This window comes from Hyperolius riggenbachi, chromosome 9, assembly GCF_040937935.1.
Source record: "Hyperolius riggenbachi isolate aHypRig1 chromosome 9, aHypRig1.pri, whole genome shotgun sequence".
NCBI lineage: Eukaryota > Metazoa > Chordata > Amphibia > Anura > Hyperoliidae > Hyperolius > Hyperolius riggenbachi.
Genome location: NC_090654.1, coordinates 288,526,295 through 288,544,025, shown reverse-complemented (window position 1 = coordinate 288,544,025; position 17,731 = coordinate 288,526,295).

Genomic DNA, 17,731 nt, shown 5'->3' with positions numbered 1-17,731 from the left:
AATAGCGTGACATGTTTGTGATTACTCTGAATTGTATTTTGAATAATTTGGATCAGAGCTTGAATGCTACTCATGCTGACTGTGGCTGGGGGGTTAACACACCCTTATCACTGCCTCTGACCGCTGCACGTAGCACTATATTTCTCCAATATCAAAAATATTGGAGGAGCATAACGCTACATGCAGCACAGCGGTCAGAAGCAGTGTGACAAGGGTGTATCAACCTAGGGTGACCATATTTTGATTTCCAAAAAAGAGGATGATCACAACAGCATGTGGGCGTGGTCATGGGTGGAGCCAAATATACAAGACCTTAGCAGTGTGCTGTCCAACTTCGCGGGCAAGGAGGGACGTTTTTTTTTCCAGACCACATGGTGGAGGGCCAGCCGACCACAAAATGCAATCAGATTCGCAGAAGATATCCCCACAAAATGCAATGAGATTGGCAACAGATTTCCCCACAAATGGAATCAGATTGGCAGCAGATTTCCCCACAAATGCAATTAGATTGGCAGCAGATTTTCCCACAAATGCAATTAGATTGGCAGCAGATTTTCACACAAATGCAATTAGATTGGCAGCAGATTTCCCCACAAATGCTATGAGATTGGCAGCATATTTCCCCACAAATGCTATGAGATTGGCAAACAAACAAACAATTTGCTATGAGATTGGTGAAACGAATTTCCGCAGGGCGACTGCTTTGCGTTATTGTTTTTTTGACCCTGCATAGTTTGGCATGCGAAAGCAAATGCATATTTGCATGAGCATTGCCTCATGAATAGCCAATTAGGCCAGATTTGCAAAGCCAGACTTGCTAGGGTTAAACTTGGTGTTTGAGCACGCATATATTTTCTCATGGAAAGCATTTTTTCAGAAGAAGAAGTAGCGCCCTGCCGCCAGGGCCAGTCCAAGCAAGAAGAAGTAGCGCCCTGCCCCCAGGGCCGGTCCGAGCAAGAAGAAGTAGCATCCTGCCCCCAGGGCCGGTCCAAGCAAGAAGAAGTAGCCCTGCCCCCAGGGCCGGTCTAAGCAAGAAGAAGTAGCGCCCTGCCCCCAGGGCCGGTCCAAGCAAGAAGAAGTAGCGCCCTGCCCCCAGGGCCGGTCCAAGCAAGAAGAAGTAGCGCCCTGCCCCCAGGGCCGGTCCTAGGCTTTTTGCCGCCTGAGCTAGAGGGGGTAGCGGGCAGGAAGGGGGTATTCGGCACAGCGGCGGGGGGGAACCCCTCCCTCACCTGGGTCCCCCATCTGCGCTCCCCCTCCAGGACTTACGAGGCGACACTGTGAAAAAAAGTTAAATACCTGGCTGGTAGTTGTAGCCTTAGGGGACACCATCCGCGTCCTCCGTTCCATTCTGCTGCGGGTTCTTATCAATTTACATCCTATGCTTAGGCCCCAACCCCATCCCTCGGGTCGTCCTGGTTTTCCCCAATAAAGATGGCCGCCGGTCTCGCCGCACGTCTTGCAGCGCCTGCACAGTTCATATAGCCGTGAGTGCGGCTGCGCAGCTCTAACTCCTCCTCCAGTCCTGAACTGCGCAGGAGCGGCAAGATGTGCGGCGAGGCTGGCGGACATCCTTATTGGGGAAAATCAGGACGACCCGAGGGATGGGGTTGGGGCCTGAGCATAGGGTGTAAATTGAAAAGAACCCGCAGCGGAATGGAACGGAGGACACGGATGCGATCCAAGTACAGCAAGAGAGTAGCAGACCAGAAGGATCCACAGCACTAGCGCAAGGCGAGTGCGATCCAAGTATAGAAAGAGAGATGGAGATCAGACGGATCCACAGCACTAGCGCAAGGCGAGTGCGATCCTGGCAAGACAGATCAGATGAGATAGCTGGTAGCAACCGCTGCTCCAGCTATACTCCAAGAACAGAGATCAGAACGACTTCCTGTCGACCACCGATGGGAAAGGATAATCACAACAGACAAACAAAACAGATATGCAATCCTAACTGCACTAGGGAAACTGCCTAGTGCAGTTCCAGGAATTACTCTAAACTAATATTCAAACAATGAGCAAGGCTGACACTCCAGGCGAGTTACACAGGACTAACCCTTATGACCAGCAAAGGACTCTGGGAAACATAGCTCTTTATACTGCCAGTCATCAAAGGAGGCAGGTAGGAGATTTGCATAACGAGTGTATGCAAATTCCTCAGCAGCAGAACAGACCAGAAACCTGTAATGGAAAGACAGGTCTCTCTTCCAGAGACCTGCAGCCCACAGACTAGAGGAATGGTCAAACAGCTGTCTGCCAGTGCATCCAGCTGAGCGGATCATTACAGTTATCAGACGCAGTTTCAGGATTGATGTTGGGATACCCTGAACCTAAAACCATTGAGGAAGCAATCTCTTTGGCAGTAGGGGTTGATCGTCGGTTACGATATCAAAAACAAACCCGTGATAAAGACCGGACCAGATATGTCTCCTGACCTATGCCACACCTCCACCTGCCTCACCACCACCTGAGTCAATGCAGATTGGTCAGTCCAAATTGACGCGGTCAGAAAGGAATCGCAGGAAAACAGAACAGCTCTGTTTATACTGTGCAGAGGAGGGTCATAGAGTGCAGAATTGCCCCAGGAAGTCGGGAAACGCTGCCGCCTAGGAGTAGTCAGAGGTAATACCCTAGGCGCGCAGTCTTTACCTCTACATGACAATCGTCTGTTACTTCCCTGTTCTGTCACATGGGAAGGTCAGACTGTTTCCACTGAAGCTTTCATTGATTCCGGTTCCGCAGCTAACTTCATTGACTATGATTTTGCTAAAAGATTGGGAATACCCATGCTCCCCTTAGATCAACCGCTCCGGGTTACTGCTGTAGATGACTCTCCTCTGCAGAGTAGACATCCATTATCCCATACTCCTAGTCTACAACTCAGTGTGGGGGTCTTACATGGGGAGAGTCTGCAATTTCTGGTTTTGCATATGGCAACCTCTACTATCATTCTTGGCATGCCCTGGTTACAAATTCACTCGCCTCAGATAGACTGGGTTTCAGGTCAGCTAACGAGCTGGTCGTCCCATTGTTACCATCATTGTTTAGCAAAAGTAACCATGGGTAATACCAATATTCAGGTTGAAGGTGTACCGAGACAATATGCAGAATTTGCTGACGTCTTCTGTCCTAAGTCAGCGGACAAACTTCCCCCCTATCGTACCTACGATTGTCCCATCGATCTGAGATCTGGTTGTATGCCGCCCAGGGGTCATCTGTATAATCTATCTGGACCTGAGAAACTAGTCATGCTAGAATACATCAGGGAAAACTTGGCGAAAGGGTTCATCCGTCCCTCTCGTTCACCAGCAGGGGCAGGTTTCTTCTTTGTAAAGAAAAAAGACGGAGGCCTCCGTCCTTGTATTGATTACCGAGGGCTGAATAAGATCACAGTGAAAAACCGCTACCCGTTGCCTTTGGTTGACGATTTGTTCACGCAGGTGACCAATGCCAAGATTTTTTCCAAGCTAGATCTCAGGGGTGCATACAATCTAGTCCGTATCAGGGATGGTGACGAATGGAAGACGGCCTTCAACACACACGACGGGCATTACGAGTACCTAGTGATGCCTTTCGGGTTGTGCAACGTGCCGGCCGTCTTCCAGGAGTTAATCAATGAGGTGTTCAGGGAAGTGTTGGGGAAGTTTGTTCTGGTTTACTTGGACGATATACTGATCTTTTCGTCCAGTCTCTCTGAACATCACCAGCATGTTAGATGGGTTTTAAAAAAGTTAAGACAGAATCAACTTTATGCAAAACTAGAGAAATGCCTCTTTGATGTAGAGTCAGTAGCCTTCTTGGGGTACATTATCTCCACATCTGGTCTCTCGATGGACCCAGGGAAGGTTTCGGCTGTCCTGGAGTGGCCTCAGCCTGTGGGGCTGAAGGCACTTCAGAGATTCCTGAGGTTTGCCAATTATTACAGAAGGTTCATCAAGGGGTACTCAACCATCATCGCTCCTCTCACCAGCCTCACCAGGAAAGGGGCTGACACTCATCACTGGTCACCAGAGGCTCATGCGGCCTTTTCGAACCTAAAGAAACTGTTTTGTTCTGCCCCGATACTGAGGCATGTTGATGTCGCCTTCCCCTTCATTGTGGAGGTTGATGCCTCAGAGGTAGGGGTGGGAGCTATATTATCTCAGAAGTCAGGCTTGCAAGGCAAGTTGCACCCATGTGCCTATTTTTCTCGCAGATTTTCACCCGTCGAGAAAAACTATGACATTGGCAACCGTGAGCTCCTGGCCATCAAATTGGCGTTTGAGGAATGGCGACACTGGTTAGAGGTTGCAGAACACATTATTACAGTTTATACAGATCACAAAAATTTGGAGTATATTGAGGGGGCTAAGAGACTTAGCCCTCGCCAGGCCCGGTGGTCCCTGTTTTTTGCAAGATTCAGATTTGTAATCACGTCTACTCCCGGAAGTAAGAATGTCAAGGCCGATGCTCTCTCCAGGTGTTTTGAGCCCGAGTCAGTGCAGCCTGCAGTTCCTGAAACCATCCTACCCCCAAAGGTAGTTTTGGCAGCCACTGAGACATGGAGAGATTGGACAGCCACGTTGAGTCCTTACACACAGGATGTACCAGAGGGAAAGCCTGAGGGGATCATATTTGTGCCGTTGCCTTTCCGCTTGCAAATCCTACAATTCTTTCATTCTCACAAGAATGCTGGTCATCCTGGAGCCACCAGAACTCAGGATCTACTAGCTAGATGTGTCTGGTGGCCTACTCTGCCTATAGATTGTAAGGAATTTGTAAGAGAGTGTGCTGTATGTGCAAGAAGTAAACCCTCTCGTCAGGCCCCTGTTGGCACTTTACAGTCTTTGCCAGTCCCCAATGAACCCTGGACTCATCTGGGTTCTCCCCATTCCAGGTGGTGTCAGGGAGATCACCTAAGTTTGCTCCTTTTTCAGTCGCTTCCACTCCTTTCCCAGCTCTGGAGGATTGGAAAAGGGCTCTGAAAGATATTTGGGCAATGGCTAAGAGGAACCTAGGGAAAGCTTTTTAAACCCAGAAGAAGCAGGCAGATAAACATCGGTCTATAGAGTGGAGATTCTCTCCAGGAGATTTGGTGTGGGTGTCCACTCGTCACTTGGCCTTAAAACAATTGTCACCCAAGTTGGGCCCTAAATTCATAGGACCTTTTCCTGTGGCCAAGAAAATCAATAAAGGCACGTATGTCAGTGCTATATAAATACATAATAATAATATGGTAGGACATTAGACTATGACTATGGTGGGATTAGAGGGTGAGCTCCTCTGAGGACAGTCAGTGACATGACTATGTACTCTGTAAAGTGCCGCTGAAGATGTCACTGCTGTATAAATACATACTAATAATATGGTTGGACATTACACTATGACTATGGTAGGATTAGAGTGTGAGCTCCTCTGAGGACAGTCAGTGACATGACTATTAGGGATGGGCCGAACTTCCGATTTTCGGTTCGCAAACAGTGTTTGCGAACTTTCGCGGAAGGTTCGGTTAGCGCGAACTTTTGCGAACCGCAATAGACTTCAATGGGGAGGCGAACTTCAAAATTGTACAAAATTTCTGCTGACTGCAAAAATGATAGAAAAGATGTTTCATGGGGTCTAATACCTGGAGGAAGACATGGTTGAGTGAAATACACATCAAAAGTCCCAGAAAAAAATCTGGATTTAATACAAAGCAGTGTTTTAAGGTCAGAAATCTCATTGAATTCAATTGCAGGCCTACACTGCTTTATGACATCAGGAATCTCTCTCTCTTTCTCCCTCACTGTCGGTCTCATCTTCCAGGGAATTGTAGTATTTCAAAAGCCAGCTTACATACCGTGGCTGGTAATTGAACCCAGGCTGGGTTGGGAATTGAACCCAGGCCTCAGTGTGCAGTAGGTAACTCATTTAACCACTATACCACCAACCACACTACATGCTGAAGCCAGCCTAGCATGTACCATTATGATCAATCCAAGAGAAAAAGTAGCTTGCTTAATCCACGGAATTGTACTATATCAAAAGCCATCTTACATACCGTGGCTGGGAATTGAGCCCAGGCTGGGCTGGGAATTGAACCCAGGTCTCAGTGTGCAGTAGGTAACTCATTTAACCACTATACCACCAACAACACTACATGCTGAAGCCAGCCTAGCATGTACCATTGTGATATACCCAAGAGAAAAAAGGATCTCTCTCTCTCTCTCTCTCTCTCTAGGACTTGATGCCATTGAAGTGAATTTTCAGCTTAAAACCATCAACGGATTCCGGCAGAATTTCACAGGCAATTTCGGAATTCCGCCAGATTGAAAAAGCAATTCCGTTCCGACCAAACGGAACGGAATGACCAATTTCCGCCTAAAATACAATTTCGCGGAAAGCGGTGACCATCCCTACTAGAGAGAGAGAGAGAGAGAGAGAGAGAGAAATGAATCTACCTGGCTATCTGGAGTTCTCTTCGGACTACTCTTGAACACAAAAGGCAAGGCCATGCCTGGGTGAGCTTGAACCACCAACCTTGCAGTTAACAGCCAAACACACTAACCAATTGTGCCACACAGACTGTGTACCACAAAAACTTTGCATGCAGTTGCTGTTGAATGATTTTATGGGATGTATGTGTGTCTTTTGGAGGGAGGAAGTAAGTCTGCTCCAAGAAGTTTCAGCATGTAGTGTGGTTGGTGGTATAGTGGTTAAATGAGTTACCTACCGCACACTGAGACCTGGGTTCAATTCCCAGCCACGGTATGTAAGCTGGCTTTTGATATAGTACAATTCCGTGGATTAAGCAAGCTAATTTTTCTCTTGGATTGATCATAATGGTACATGCTAGGCTGGCTTCAGCATGTAGTGTGGTTGGTGGTATAGTGGTTAAATGAGTTACCTACTGCCCACTGAGACCTGGGTTCAATTCCCAGCCTAGCCTGGGTTCAATTCCCAGCCACGATATGTAAACTGCCTTTTGATATAGTTCAATTCCGTGGATTAAGCAAGCTAATTTTTCTCTTGGATTGATCATAATGGTACATGCTAGGCTGGCTTCAGCATGTAGTGTGGTTGGTGGTATAGTGGTTAAATGAGTTACCTACTGCACACTGAGACCTGGGTTCAATTCCCAGCCACGGTATGTAAGCTGGCTTTTGATATAGTACAATTCCGTGGATTAAGCAAGCTAATTTTTCTCTTGGATTGATCATAATGGTACATGCTAGGCTGGCTTCAGCATGTAGTGTGGTTGGTGGTATAGTGGTTAAATGAGTTACCTACCGCACACTGAGACCTGGGTTCAATTCCCAGCCACAGTATGGAAGCTGGCTTTTGATATAGTACAATTCTGTAGATTAAGCAAGCTAATTTTTCTCTTGATTGATTATAATGGTACATGCTAGGCTGGCTTCAACATGTAGTGTGGTTGGGTTCAATTCCCAGCCTAGCCTGGGCTCAATTCCCAGCCACGGTATGTAAGATGGCTTTTGATATAGTACAATTCCGTGGATTAAGCAAGCTACTTTTTCTCTTGGATTGATCATAATGGTACATGCTAGGCTGGCTTCAGCATGTAGTGTGGTTGGTGGTATAGTGGTTAAATGAGTTACCTACTGCACACTGCGACCTGGGTTCAATTCCCAGCCACGGAATTTAAGCTGGCTTTTGAAATACTACAATTCTCTGGAAGATGAGACCCTCCGGGAGAGAGGGAGAGAAAGAGTGCAGTCTGATTGGTGACAATGTGCCTGCTGACTGTGATGTAGAGGGTCAAAGTTCTGCTCAATGGAGCATTATGGGGCGAATCGAACTTCCGGGAAAGTTCACCTTCACCGGCGAAGGAGAACCACCCGAAGTTCGCCTGGAACCGTTCGGGCCATCTCTAATGACTATGTACTCTGTAAAGTGCTGCAGAAGATGTCAGTGCTATATAAATACATAATAATAATATGGTAGGACACTAGACTATGACTATGGTAGGATTAGAGTGTGAGCTCCTCTGAGGACAATCAGTGACATGACTATGTACTCTGTAAAGTGCTGCAGAAGATGTCAGTGCTATATAAATACATAACAATAATATGGTAGGACATTAGACTATGACTATGGTAGGATTAGATTGTGAGCTCCTCTGAAGACAGTCAGTGACATGACTATGTACTCTGTACAGCGCTGCGTAATATGTTAGCATTATATGACTACTAAACAATAATAAAAATGTGATTTAATCTCTGAAAAGATAGTTACCTTGTGATGATACCAGTAGCTATCCTATAAGGAATATTATTTCCTAAGTAGGAAGTGTGACCTAACATGTAATTATATTGATAACATTAGTAAAGGCGCATCTGAAGCTCAGCTTCCTCATGCTGCATTGCTACATACTGGGATTCCCAAGTAGATTGATTTCCTTGTGACGCCAGCAGTGTCATTTCCTACGCTTCTTCCTACTACACAGTTAGTCGTGTTAGGGCGGAGTACATGGACCTTTGTGACATCTCCTCATATGTCATATTCACATTAATGTCAGCTGCAGTTTGAAGTCAGGGGACCAGTTTTTCCAGATTCACATGGAGGATGTTTGTCATCAGATGAAGTGGAAGTCTGAGCACTAAGGATAGCGACCTAACTACAAGCTCTGTGCACAGTAATCCTTAATGGCAACCCAAGGGGAGAAGGAGGTTTGTGGAAGGAGTCGTGGGGTGGTGTATGTGGTAGCATGGGGGGTTGTTCTATAGACAGTGTCAGTACATATAAAAGTCCTGGCAGCACCAGCCCCTAACCACTAACCAGGGCCGGATATAACAGCGCTGCGTAATATGTTGGCGCTTTATAAATACAACAAATAAATAAATAAATTTACCTCAAAGGAGACTATAGGCACAGATGTCCTGGCAGCTTATGGTGTGTACACACTTGAAAAATTAATGAAAGATCACAGAACAATTTTACCCCCTTCCATGTAGTATGAGAGCCACACCTACACAGTCTATTCTATGGAGCTGCACTCCCCATCAGACAGAAATCTTACCCCCTTCCATGTAGTATGAGAGCCACACCTACACAGTCTATTCTATGGAGCTGCACTCCCCCATCAGACAGAAATCTTACCCCCTTCCATGTAGTATGAGAGCCACACCTACACAGTCTATTCTATGGAGCTGCACTCCCCATCAGACAGAAATCTTACCCCCTTTCATGTAGTATGAGAGCCATACTCTACACAGTCTATTCTATGGAGCTGCACTCCACATCAGACAGAAATCTTACCCCCTTCCATGTAGTATGAGAGCCACACCTACACAGTCTATTCTATGGAGCTGCACTCCCCATCAGACAGAAATATTACCCCCTTCCATGTAGTATGAGAGCCATACCTACACAGTCTATTCTATGGAGCTGCACTCCCCATTAGATAGAGATCTTACCCCCTTCCATGTAGTATGAGAGCCACACCTACACAGTCTATTCTATGGAGCTGCACTCCCCATCAGACAGAAATCTTACCCCCTTCCATGTAGTATGAGAGCCACACCTACACAGTCTATTCTATAGAGCTGAACTCCCCATCAGACAGAAATCTTACCCCCTTCCATGTAGTATGAGAGCCACACCTACACAGTCTATTCTATGGAGCTGCACTCCCCCATCAGATAGAAATCTTACCCCCTTCCATGTAGTATGAGAGCCACACCTACACAGTCTATTCTATGGAGCTGCACTCCCCATCAGACAGAGATCTTACCCCCTTCCATGTAGTATGAGAGCCACACCTACACAGTCTATTCTATGGAGCTGCACTCCCCATCAGATAGAAATCTTACCCCCTTCCATGTAGTATGAGAGCCACACCTACACAGTCTATTCTATGGAGCTGTACTCCCCATCAGACAGAAATCTTACCCCCTTCCATGTAGTATGAGAGCCACACTCTACACAGTATATTCTATGGAGCTGCACTCCCCATCAGACAGAAATCTTACCCCCTTCCATGTAGTATGAGAGCCACACCTACACAGTCTATTCTATAGAGCTGAACTCCCCATCAGACAGAAATCTTACCCCCTTCCATGTAGTATGAGAGCCACACCTACACAGTCTATTCTATGGAGCTGCACTCCCCATCAGATAGAAATCTTACCCCCTTCCATGTAGTATGAGAGCCACACCTACACAGTCTATTCTATGGAGCTGCACTCCCCCATCAGATAGAAATCGTACCCCCCTTCCATGTAGTATGAGAGCCACACCTACACAGTCTATTCTATGGAGCTGCACTCCCCATCAGACAGAAATCTTACCCCCTTCCATGTAGTATGAGAGCCATACTCTACACAGTCTATTCTATGGAGCTGCACTCCCCATCAGACAGAAATCTTACCCCCTTCCATGTAGTATGAGAGCCACACCTACACAGTCTATTCTATGTAGCTGCACTCCCCATCAGACAGAAATCTTACCCCCTTCCATGTAGTATGAGAGCCATACTCTACACAGTCTATTCTATGGGGCTGCACTCCCCATCAGACATAAATCTTACCCCCTTCCATGTAGTATGAGAGCCATACCTACACAGTCTATTCTATGGAGCTATAGATAAACCAGAGGCGCCAATAGGATAAAAAATAGTGCCAATATTAAAACCATAAAATTTGTGGGTGGCAATGGTGGAGTTGCCCACCCTACAAACAACGAAGACCAATTTGTATGGTAAAACAATTTTAATCAATTTAGTACTCCTAATAACAAAACAGTTTGCAACGCGTTTCACGGGACACAAGCCCGCTTCCTCAGGCAAAAGCAATTACAAGCAGGAGCAACTGCAAAATAAAAAAAAAATAAAAAGACATATATACACGAAACAATCAATAAAAGGACAAATAAAAACCATAAAAAGCCAATAATACAACTCTGATCAAAAATTGATTATAAAATTGGTCATGAATAAACTGATTGTGCATGATTACGCCCACATGAAAAATTAACTGCACAAAGATGATTGTAATTTTTGTCCTAAAGACAATTATCTTGTAGTCCCTGTCAGCAATATAAAACCTTAACTTTAATTTATATGTTCATAATTATAATATACATGAAAAGCGCCTCATTAAAACTGTAATTCATCATAATTATGGCTCTCAAAAAGTGATTCATATATCTCTCTGGGCCAGAAAAATAAACTTAAATTTATAATTTATAAGTTTCCACAATTGATGATATCTATATACACGACAAGAACAATATAATGTCATCATATGTCTCTGTTTTCATTGGGTGAAATGTATATACACCCAGATATAGGGGAAAAAAAAACGACATAAAGTGACATAACATTTTAGAGTTGATAGGTAAATGTGCGCATGTTCCTTAATACACAAATATATAGGGAGAACCTGACATAAAGCTTTAGAGTTGGTAGGTCAGTATTGCACATGTCCCCTGATTAATAAATAAACTAACTAACAGACAAACAAACATCTGAACTAAACAGGAGCTCTAAAAACGTTCCCTTATGCATACTAAATGGTCTTGCGTCAGTCTATCTGGACTAAATGTACGGCTGTAGGTGTTTGAACCCTAGTGTATACAGCCCGTGGTGAGAGTAGTAGATGAGGTAATAAGCAGTGATAGAAACATAAACATAGGTTCAGCGAACTTACCCCAGCAATGGTCTGAACTGGCTTGGCACCTCTGTGCTCGCTGGGTGCCATGGCTGCTGCTATATACCCCACGCTCGATACTAGCTTGTAGTGGGCGTGGCTCAGGGTCAGCCGTGCGCGGAAGTGGACGCTAACCGTCACACCACATTTGGTTACACGTCCCCGGCGGAATTGCGTCAGATGAGGGCATGAGTTCAGTATGGCCATGTTTGCTTAGGCTAATGCTGGATCTTCAGGGGGCGGAAGTGCGTCATGTGTGGGCTAGAAGCCATAGACGCCATGTTAGGTGCTGGAGGATGAGCGCCTCTGGTGCTTCCAATATATAGGGGCCGACAAAGGGCCAAGCTTTAATAAGGGGTACCTAAAGATAATAGTGCCCATCTGTATAATAAAGTAAGTAACAAAATCTTTGAGGTATTGAAAAGTAGAAGAATTACGAGAATTACGAGAACGGAGCTGTCTCATAGTAGTAAATATTGTATATTGTACCCTTGCCCCATCTAGTGGTTAAAACGCAGATTGCAGTAATTGGGACATATTGGGAGGTGTCTATAGCTTATTAGACTGGGAGCATAGTAGCCAATATGCTATGTGTTATACTGGACCCAGGGGTATGGTATGGTGATTTCTCTAGATAGAGCGCTGAACAAGATAATATTGCCCACCTTATTGGGAGTAGAAGTAATAGTCATGACGATGATAATAATGATAATAAACATAATAATAAGACCAAGTAAAAGGTTAATCATAAGGAAGAATACAATGATCACATGAAATGTGATGTATACAATTATAGATTGTGAATTTAAAACATAATATAACTATGAATTTTATATAAAAATGAAAGAGGAGAGCGACTGTTCTGGGATAAAAATTAAAAATAAATGGTAAATTGTAAAAATATATAAAAACATTTTTTAAAAACTATATATATATATAAAAAGGGGGAAAAGGGAAATAAAATAAAATAAAACCCTATAGCGTCGGGCCATATAAGATAGATACCAACAACCATAGTATACTGATACTATGTGTTAGTCATATATATACCCATCCGTGCCTCTAAGAGTATTTGTTGTATATTTGTTTCAATGATAGCACACAGTCACAATGATGATCATAAAAAATTAAAATATGACGTATAGCTAGGGGTCCCTATCTGTTGCACTAAACCCGCCTAGCTATTATGTTGTTGTATATTGTGTTGTTGTATGGTACTTCTAAAAGGTTTTCTCCAATTGTTCATTCAGCCCCAAGGGCACTAGAGTTTTTAGGGTTTGGATCCAGAACATCTCCCTATTTTTTAGGGTCTGGATCGCATTTGGTATCAGCGGATTAATTTGTTCTAGGGCTACGAATGAAAGCAATGATACATTTCTACTATGAATTTGGTCAAAATGTCTGGATAGACTGTGCGTGGCCAGGCCTTTAAGGATGTTACGCCTGTGTTGTCCAATTCTGTCCCGTAGTTGTTGGCTGGTGCGTCCCACATATTGTACATCACAGGGACAGGTCGCCACGTAAATGACCATTTTTGAGTCACAGTCTATATGTTTTTTGATGGGGTAGGAGATCTCGTTGACTGTTGCTACCAGATGATCTACATTCGTTATGAAGGAACACGCTAAACAACGTGTCTTGTTACATGGAAAGGACCCTACTGGTCGGGAAGGTGTTTTTAAAAATGTCCTGATTGAAACTTTTATTACCTCACTTATAACCACTTATCTCCAATAATACACTATCGGGGGCTCTCGATTGTTTCTCCTTTTTCTCATTACATACCTACCGAGGACAAGTCCTACGGCCAATCGATTGCAGACCCCATAGAGTTTGGATCGTCAATTGATCACATACAATATACCGGAAGAATGAACTTCATCGAACAAAGGAACACACACAGAAATGACCTTCTTGCAGTATTCAAAAAACCAAGTATACCAGATGCCCTGGGGAAATTACAGGACCCCCCATCCAAGGACATTGAGGTTCAGATTGACTTAAAACCCATATTCCAAAAATTAGAAAATGCTCTGAAGGACGAATTTTTCCATCAGGCTGATATCTCTATGCAACAGACCTATATAGAGGAGAAAATTTCTCCAGACGGCATAAGGGTTAAAACGCTCTCCGCCTTCCCAAAAGATACAGTCTTCACAGAGGATTGGTATCAATATTTAGAAACTTGCTCAGAAGGCATGATGACAAGAATCATCCATAAACGTACCTCCCTAATAGATGAGATCCAGCCTATTATAAAGGAGTGTAGGGAAACATTAGTTCCCCACACCGGAAGTGTAAAATACCAAGCACTCATGTCAAACATGATTACTAGAGTGAGGAAATTTGAACATGACACAACGGATAACAAACTTGGGAAACTAAATAGAGATAGACTGGCATATGCCGAACACAGGGAAAGGGAAAGAAAACCCAGAGGACCCTTACCACCACCGAGGCACCCAGACCCTCCCATACATCCCAAAGAACAATATACACCTAGGCCCACACCAGCTAATGGACCATACATACCGGTGGGCACCTCCTCTAATATCCCCCAGTTAATGAAACTCAACATCCCCCCACCACCTTTCCTTTATCCCAATTTCCCCCCTCCCCCTATCACTCAGATGCTCAAAAAACCAGTGGACCCAACCACCACACTCACAGTAATAAACCATATCTCTAATAAATCCCCCCAAACAACACTACCCCCAATACAGGAACCTAATACACTCGAAAATAAACAGATTCCAGTGACAAACGAGATTCCCCCTCCATCAGGATTACACAAATTCGCCTTTTCTAAAACACCAACACTACAAAACCTTCCACTCTTTAGTGGTTCGGTGGGATCACGACCCAGCCTAAATGGTCCAAAAATAAGGAAAATAAAGAAAACGGTGACTCACAACTCACTGGATAAACAAAAAACGCAGTCTATTGTGGAACTTCTGAACTCACCTAAATTTACTTTCACAAAAGGACCACCACCCCCCACTCTGTTTAGACACACAGCCAACCCACCAGTCAAAGTAGTTGGCCATTATGATATTGAATTTACTCACACCTCGGGCCCATCAGGCGATCCTTCGGAACCTAGAGCGGAGGCCATCACCAAAACAGAATCGACCTCATCGGACAATATTAATATTAACGTAGAGGCTAGCCTACCAGATCCAAACCATGATGCAGGGAATACCTTAATCACAATAACCCAAAACTCCTTCACCAATATTAATCAAGCAATAGTGGAAGAGAACCTTACACAATTTAGCACCTACAGCACTCAGGATAGCACCTCTTCATCATTCCAAGATAACATCCACAACACACCCACACAAGAGCCATCATCACCCAATCCCAACAATCTAGCACCAGAAAGCCCAAATGAACACTCAGAATCTTTTTTAGATCTTCCACCCACCCTCACCACCCACCCGCCAGACTCATTACACAAACAACTCCCCAGTCCGAAACCAATACGTATGTTCCTTCAACCTAAAAGCATGCGCAAACGCTCATACCAGGACGCAGGAAACGAGGGTCAAGGGGTAGGGGCGGAAGAAAAAAGGAACAGAACCTAGCTATATCCACGGGTAGTAGCACCAAATCCATCTTTAATTTATCCAGCTATATACTCAAAGAAAATGAGACAAAATTGCTGAGCAAGGGACTGTCTTTTTGTCCTACCAACATGGCCCAACTGAGTGAACTATATACAGATCTTAACACTTTTGTCCGAAAACTCACTTTGAAAAGACATTTTGCATTAAAGAAAATAGACAAAACCACAATGCCAATCTTGACTCAAGATAACACTACACCAACAATCACGGTAAATGAACAGGAAATACAATTGGAAAAATGTATAGTAACCTCTCTAAAAGGCCGCTCCAGGTTTTATCCCACAGCCTCCAAGGGGAATTTTATAGAAACATTTTATGCATTGGCACTGGAGGACCTACAAAAATTAAGTCAGGATAACTTAAAATTCCCCTCCAACTTGACACAATCTGAAAAAATTGCCCTCAATAACCTTAAAAACAATACAAACTTGGTCATCAAACCCGCAGATAAGGGAGGAGGAATAGTCTTACTCAATAGAGAGGACTATATCAAGGAATCTCACCGCTTACTTCAAGATCCCATCAGCTATTGTACACTGTCTTCTGATCCCACTATTGTATATCATACGGCACTGAAAACCTTCATTAACACGGCTATGATGGATGGCTTGATCACTAAAAATGAGAAGAATTTCATTATGATTGAGAACCCCACTACCCCCTTCTTTTACCAATTACCAAAAATACATAAGAATTTGCAAAACCCCCCAGGAAGACCCATAATATCCGGCATTAATTCTATCACCAGTAATTTATCAAAGTATGTTGATCAGCACCTACAGAAATATGTGCGCCAACTAGACTCCTACACAAGAGATTCTCAACACCTTATAGACCTACTTAAGGATCACGACTGGAAATCCGACTATACATGGCTGACATGTGACGTAACAGCCCTGTACACCAACATCACGCATGAGTTTGGGACTGAAGCCACACAATACTTTTTGCAGTCAGACCCAGACATGCCACAGAAACAAAAAAGCTTCTTGTTACAATGTGTTGAATTCATATTAACACATAATTATTTCTCCTTTATGGACACCATCTACCAGCAAATAGGGGGTACAGCTATGGGCAGCAGCTTTGCGCCCAGTTATGCTAACCTGGCCATGGGATTACTTGAAATCATCTATATCCATAATAACAACCCATTTCGTGATCACATTGTACTATACAAACGGTACATTGATGATCTAGTGTTCATCTGGCAGGGCGACACAACATTGATTCCGCAATTTCTCAATTACCTTAATTCAAACAGAGCCAAGCTTTCTTTCACCTCCCAGCATAGCAACATAGCTCTGGAGTTTTTGGATCTAGTCTTGTTCCATAACGAGGGGAAAATCAAAACCAAAACTTTTTTTAAACAGGTTGATTCAAATAGCTATATTCACTTTGACAGTTTCCACTACAAACCATGGACCACCAACACCCCGTATAACCAATTCAAACGCATCTATAAAAACTGTACGGACATACAAGATTATGAAACCCAATCCAAAACTCTGGTTAATAAATTTAAGGAAAGAAAATACCCGAAAAAACTCATACAAAATGCCAAATTCAAAGCTAGGTATCCCCACACATCCTCGAAAACCGACAGTAACACATCATATAATAATTCAGAAACCACACTACGATTTATCACCAAATATAATGCACAACATACAAACATAAAAAATATTTTAACCCATAGGTGGGAAATCCTGCAACAGGACCCATACTTACGAGACTGTATCCCAAAAAAACCAATAATGACATTCCGCAGAGCACCCAACCTTCGCAACCTACTGGCACCAAGCAAAATCAGGACATTTTTAAAAACACCTTCCCGACCAGTAGGGTCCTTTCCATGTAACAAGACACGTTGTTTAGCGTGTTCCTTCATAACGAATGTAGATCATCTGGTAGCAACAGTCAACGAGATCTCCTACCCCATCAAAAAACATATAGACTGTGACTCAAAAATGGTCATTTACATGGCGACCTGTCCCTGTGATGTACAATATGTGGGACGCACCAGCCAACAACTACGGGACAGAATTGGACAACACAGGCGTAACATCCTTAAAGGCCTGGCCACGCACAGTCTATCCAGACATTTTGACCAAATTCATAGTAGAAATGTATCATTGCTTTCATTCGTAGCCCTAGAACAAATTAATCCGCTGATACCAAATGCGATCCAGACCCTAAAAAATAGGGAGATGTTCTGGATCCAAACCCTAAAAACTCTAGTGCCCTTGGGGCTGAATGAACAATTGGAGAAAACCTTTTAGAAGTACCATACAACAACACAATATACAACAACATAATAGCTAGGCGGGTTTAGTGCAACAGATAGGGACCCCTAGCTATACGTCATATTTTAATTTTTTATGATCATCATTGTGACTGTGTGCTATCATTGAAACAAATATACAACAAATACTCTTAGAGGCACGGATGGGTATATATATGACTAACACATAGTAT